Raw genomic sequence first — 7,280 nt, forward strand, 5'->3', positions numbered from 1 at the left:
ACATGAAAAACTATGAATTGAAAGAGAGTGAAATAAGTACAACCAGGGGGAAATGTACACAAAGGCTACAATAATTGTAAAAAGTAAAGGAAATTTTTACATGTATTTGGAAAAATAAAATACTGTTGAGAAAAAAAAGAAATTTAAAAAAAAATTCTAATTACAAAACTTGGTCTCAAAGAAATGACAAAAATGTATCTTCTTCTCTTCAGTGAAACGATAGAGAACCAGGATTATGGAATAGTGCATATACTTTCAGACTACTGATGTGATTCAGATTTTTTTTCTAATTTCTTTCTCATTTTTTTGTTATAAGAGATGGATTTTTAGGTAAGAGATCATTGAGTTATGTGAAATTAAGGTCATATAAAATAGTTGCATGAAGTCTGTTATAATACATACTGATTTCACTTTTCTCTGCTCTTATCCCCATACAATCACACTGCTTTGTTTTTAAGAATGTTACCTTAATAACTCTGGTTCTTCATTTGAATGAATGTTTTTAATGTGTTTTGCATTTAAAGAGGCTCATTATCATATAAACTGCCAATGAATAAGTTCATGTGATAAAACTGTAGAAAAATTTTGACATCAGTATGACTAACCTAATGAAGCAGTTTTATTCTTGTAATTATGTAGACATATATACTTATCTCTCTATATGCATATATGTAAATGCACATTATATACATATTATATGTACACATGTATATTGCTATATATAGGATATGTTATATATATGATATATAGGATATAAACTGTATAGTTTATACAGGTTATATAATAATATTCTTGTAATTTATAGTCTACAGTATATTACTATATGACTATATAATTTATAGACTATATTATATAGACTATATAATTTATAGACTACATAGTCCATATAATACATAGAACATATATCCCACCTATCATATATGTATATATGGATATTATATATGTGTGTGTGTATATATGCATGTATATATAAATATATATGATATATAGGGTATGTATACTATATGCTGTATATATGCTATTATAGTAATATATACATATTCCACATAGTATACACATTACACATGTATGTGTGTGTATGTGCTTTATAAGAAGAAAACTGCTTCATTATGCTTATCAAAATTGAGAAAGTCTTGGAGTTCTCTTCCAATTCGGGAAGGGACTTTCTTTAAGTCTTTGTTCAGTCACTTCAGGTGCTTTCAGTTTTGAAGGAAAAAAATGGAAGATGCTAATCCCTCACTGGAAAACTGAAGAGAAAATAAAACTCTGGAAGAAGTCAATATGATGGCAACTAGCTGGCTCCTCTCCCATTAATCCTCCCACCCCCTTTTCCTTACACAGGCCCCAGACATTGCTCCCCACCAATAAGTGTCCCATATCAATTCACTTTGGGAATGGGGCTACAGTGTAATAAATCTGGAAAAGCAATGTGGAATCAGGTCCTGAAGGGTTCTAAATGTTGAACAGATGAGTTTGAATTTAATTATAAAGGTAGTAGGAAGTCATTGGAGTTTTTTTGAGTAGGAAAGGGACAAAGTGCATTTGCAATATCACTTTGACAGTTGTGTGGAGTATAGATTTGTGAAAGAAAAGACTGGAGGCAAGGAGATTAATTAGAAAGTTATTGCAATAGTACTGGTGAGAGGAGATAAGGGCCTGAATGAGGGTGGTATTAATAGAGTATTCTTTGAAGCAGAAAATTCAGTAATTGCTACTTTAGCCATAAACAAAAGATTCAGGAAAAGGATTTCCAAACCTTAAGTCAAAAACAATTTTCTGAGTTCTCAGATCCATGGTATAAAACCATTTAATATGAACCAATTCTGTGTGTCAGACACACAAATAATCTTGTCTTTGCTTACAATTAATGAATAGGAGCTGGACCAACGATTTCATTGACATAGGCAACGCCCTTATTATATACCAAACACTTTGCTGTTAGTCAAGCTTTTATTAATTAATTGTTATGATAAGATTAATATTGTCAACATTCCCCTGTAGCATGGATTAGGTCCGCACCTTCTCTTTTCTTCTTGGCCACAAGATTCAGTTTTCTCTAAGAAGGAGGTAAAGTCAACTAAGAACATAAAAAAGACTGATCCTTGTGAAGTTGGACCCTGCGATTTGGGGACTTTTTGAAGATCAATAGTACCCCATCCCATTGACCAGACACATTTCTATATGAATCTGAGGAGTGTGGTTCATCCAGAAAAGCTAAGTGCCTCTGGATCCTTGTTACTTATCCTTGCTGAGCCAGAGCAAAATAGACCCTTCATTAACAATTCCATGACAATAATGATGACAATGAAGGAAAAAAATAGCTGAACTATAAAATAACATAGATAGTAGCTATATAGGCTGATTCAAAGATTAGAGTTAAGTCCTCAGAGGTCATTTAGTCCCCACATTTTGCAAGTGAGGAAATTGAGGTCCAGGTAGACTAAGTGACTTGCTTAAGATCACATTGGTAGAAATATCCAAGGAAGGATTTGAACCCGGACCCTCTGATTCCAAATTGAGTTCCCTTTTTTTATATCAGACTGAAAGAAGTCTTGAGCCACACTAAAATTTGTTCTCCTACCTTCAAGCCAAATTATACAACTAGTCTTAAGTCTTACCAAGTATATGGAAGCCTATTATTATTTTAAGGCTAGGTGATTTTTTTTAAGGCATAGGTTAGGAAAAAATATATATTTTTTTAAAAAAGCATAGGCTTCCCTCCACCTCGCCAGTCTTATTTTCTCCCCCACCCTCTCCAATATGCTCTATCAGCTTCAGTGACCAAGTCTCTTTGAGTTCCAGAATCATACAGAAACTCCCATGTTTGACACATAAAGTTCTTCAAAACCTGGCTGCTTTCTACATTTTCAGCCTTCTAACATATTAGGCGCCTCAAGAACATTCTATGATCCACCTATACTTGCCTATTGTTGTCAGTCATTTTTCAGTTATTTTTGACTGTTTAAGATTCCATTTGAGGTTTTCTTGGCAAAGATACTGAAGTCATTTGTCATTTTCTTCTCTAGTTCATTTTACAGATGAGGTAACTGAGGCAGATAGAGTTAAGCTACCAGCTAGTAATTGTCTGAGGTTTGATTTAAACTCAGGTCCTCAACTCCAGGGCCTGTTCTCTATATGATGAACCACCTAAAACACAACTCCATCTCTCCTGTCAGTACCTTTCCACTGGATATATATACTCCATGTCTACAATATTCTATAACTTTACCTTCACCTTTCCTGAACTTCCTACAAGATTCACCTTCCAAAGGAAGCCTTTCTTGGTCCATTTCCCAGATGCTGTGTATTCCTCTCTAAAGTCATTATTCAGTGGATCAAAGCATAGCATTTTCACTTTTTTATTGTTATTTGCTTGTTTTTTTTCCCCTTTCTCATATTTTTTTCCCTTTTGATCTGATTTTTCTTGTGCAACATGATGAATTGGAAATATGTTTAGAAAAATTGCCCATGTTTAACTTAGATGGGATTGCTTGCTGTCTTGGGAAGGGATGGGGAGGAAGGGAGAAAAATTTAGAATACAAAGTTTTGCAAAGGTTAATGTTGAAGACTATCTTTGCATGTATTTGGAAAAATAAAATATTATTAAAAAATAAAGTTATTCATCTAGCTTGTATATATCTAGTAATTTATACATTGTCTATCCTCTAAAATGTGACCTCCTTTAGAGCATGAATAACATTTTGTTTTAGCACAATGATTAACATATGATAAAGCCTTAACATAAAACTTGTATAGTGATTTTAAAAACTTCTCCCCCCAAAAAACATAGAGAAGCCATTTAAAAACTAGTTGCAATACTTAGCAACCTTTACTTTTTACTTTACATTTTCACATTTATCTTCAAATTCTCAGTGACCTAGTTGAAGTTGTAGGTATAATAGGAAGAGAACTGGATTTGGTGTCAGTTGATTCAATAAAAATTTGTTAAGCTTTATGTGTCAGGCATCACGCTAAGATTCTAGAGATGCAAAGACAAAATTGAAAAGAATCACTCCCCTAAAAATGCTCTCATTCCACTGGGACCTTACTCTTGGCTACCATTCACTCTTTGTTATTTTGAGTTAATTATTTCACCTTTTAAAGCTTTCGTTTCCTCACAAGTAAAATGTGATAAACTAAATAGAGTTGAAATAGGTCACATTTGCTCCTAATATTTTATATTTTTCCATCTTAGTGATAGAAAGCCTTATAAATAGAATAAAACCAAATGGTAACTTCCTGTTAACATCCCTGATATGTGTTTTAAATAAGTAGGTCAATTTTAAAATTAGTATTGTACCCTTGGATGATTACATGTAGAAATTAAATTTTTTTGTTACCTTGCATTTTTCCTTTAATAACGATGTGTTATTTATGAAAATTCATTCTGTCATCAGTGGAATTGAATAGGACAAAGCTCTCAAAAGGCTACTATGTGAAAATTTAGAGAATAGAAATTGTAGAATAAATACATCCCCAAAAGAGTACTCGAATTTTAGAGCAGCCAAATGCAACTAAATGGAGCAGTTGCATTGATTTTCAGATAATGCCTGAAGGCCAAACAGAGACATAAGCAATAAGTAAGACTTCAAATGTTTCTCTGAAATATTTCTTAATTTTTCATTCCCAAAGTGATGCTTTTTAAACTCCAAGTAAGAATGGTTTCCTGTGGTGAGAATGAAGTATAAATCCAAAGACCTGACATTAAAACATAGGAAAATCGTTTTGGGAGGAATTTCTTCCTGGTGGTTTGAGAGCACAGGACAACCATCTACAAAATATATAGTTGCAATATGCTATTCATAGTCATAATTATTTATTATGCATAATTCATAAAAATAATACTGAATAATCTCTCCAAAGGTAATTCTCTAGCTTATATAACATGGTAAGAATCTCTTTTCCTTTGGGGTCATTTTGATCACTTAATTTCCTAGAATATGATGATACTTGCTGATTGTCTCTCTGTATATTAGCACTTCTCATCCAGTGTATAATATATGAATTTTTGTTGATGTTGTTCAGATGTTTCAGTCACATCTTATTCTTCGTGGTTCCATTTAAAATTCTTTTTAAAAATTTATTTTATTTGAAAACAGTGGGGAAAAAAAAGAAAAACAGAAAAGGAATACAAAATAAAATAAAGCAAAACAAAAGAGAACATTGTTATGTGCCCAGCAGAACATCAAGGAGGATTCAAAATATATGACAACAAATAACTACATCAAGAAAGTATATATATTAGTAGAATTGTATTCATCAATATCCATTTTTCTTTACTTGTAAATTGTTCTTTGTTTTTCTGCTGTTCACTTTATTTACTTTTTTCTCCTTTCATCCTCCCAACCATATCCAAGCAAGCTTCAGTTAAATATAAAAATATAGTTATGCATAGATATGCAAATATATACATAATACATACACTCACACCAACATACAAACAAGTCTTTCCTATCCCAGCTGACTTTAAATTCTGCTCCTAACATTGCTATTACTTAACCTCCTCCCACCCAGGGATCCCCACCTTGTCTTCTTTCCCCACTCTTTGCTTTCTCATCTGCTCATCCCTTTATTTCTTTATAGATTTTGCAGGTTAAGTAACTTGTCTAGGGTCACACAGATAGGAAGTGTTAAGTGTCTGAGGCTGGATTTGAATTCCTGAATTCAGGGCCAGTACTCTATCTATCGTCATCTAGCTGCCCTTTGTTGATGTGAATCTTAAACATATAATATACATTTCCCATGTAAAAAATCCCCAAACATAAACAATTTGTCTAAACTATTAACAGTTTGTCCATGTTGAGTTCTTTAAAACTGATATTTGATATTGGTTTTTATATGTTAAATTTTCTGTTAAGTTCCAATTTGGTTGATAGCAAGTCCTGAAAATCTGCAAGATATTGAGATCTAACAGAGATACTGGAATAATTTGCATTTACTTCTCAGGTTCATTTTTATAGATTTGGAAATTGAAGCAAACAGGATTAAATGACTTGTCCAGGAAGACACAGCTAGTAAGGGTCTGAGGCCAGATTCATATTTAGGTCTTCCTGATTCCAGGCATGTGGTGCCATCTGGTTGCTCCAATACATGAGTCAGGAATTAATTTTTGTGTTGTAACAAACAACTTCAGCTTTTTGACACCTCCAACTCCTTCCAGGAACAGATTGTCACCAGGGTTGTCCCTGCTGAGTCCTGTACTCTTTCCCTAGGAATTTATGTATCTCCCTTAATCCTTCCATATTTGAATTTAGCTTAGGTCTAATGTTTGAATGTGGATTCTTATAAGTCTACTGTAATGACTGCCCAGTATTCCTTTTCCTTTGCTCATCACAGTTCAAATCACTAATGAGTGGTTTTGATACTTTCCTATTTCTCAATCATTTTCTGAGGCTAATCTGTAGAATGGAATATTTCTCAATCTTTCTGAAACTTGTTATGCAAAGGTTTTCCAGTATAGAAGTAGAAGTAGAAGTAGAAATCAACCTGAACCTTTCGGGAGCAGTAGAGCCAACAAAATAGAGCTTTGCTTCTCTGTGCCTTTTTCTTACTTCTTTTTTGCTTTCTTTTTATTATTATAAGTTAGGTAGTGCCTAATTTAGAATACATGATTTATAAACAGTCCATATTTACAAATAAATATGGGAGTTGCTTACCACCTCCATCACTACCACCACAGAAGCTCCAATCCCATTCTTTCCCAGCATCGCTACAGATGTCATCTTCTGACACCATTCCACATCCTTACTTTTCCACATAGGACCATAGGATTAAGAATTGAAAAGGATATCTGGGATATTTCCCTCATTTTACAGATGAAGAAATTGAGGACAAGAAAAATAAAAACAAGGAAATGGGCAATTCAAAGTCCTTAAAAATTTACATCTAGAAAGCATGGATCTGGAGAGAACCCAGAAACCATATAATCTAACACTTCATTTTTCATATAAGAAAGTTGAAATTCAGAAAGTTAGGCAGGTTTTTTATTAGAAAGGATCTGAACCTGCCATCTTCTAACTTGAAAACCAATAAACTTTCCGCTGCATCAAAGAAATAGCATTCAAATTTGGCTTCCCCCTTCCTCTGCATGTATACTTGCATAAGAGAAAAGTACTTTTCTTATATTATGTTTTATGTTTATGGTCATATGCCATTAAATTTTTTTTAAATGGTCTATCACTGATTACATTTAGAAATCATCAACATTTTCCCCTCAACATGACCAGAGAGGGACTTCTTCCCCCCCCTTTTTTTTTCTTAAATCACAGGGCTTACTTGCT

Source organism: Sarcophilus harrisii, chromosome 3 (assembly GCF_902635505.1).
Source record: "Sarcophilus harrisii chromosome 3, mSarHar1.11, whole genome shotgun sequence".
Lineage (NCBI taxonomy): Eukaryota > Metazoa > Chordata > Mammalia > Dasyuromorphia > Dasyuridae > Sarcophilus > Sarcophilus harrisii.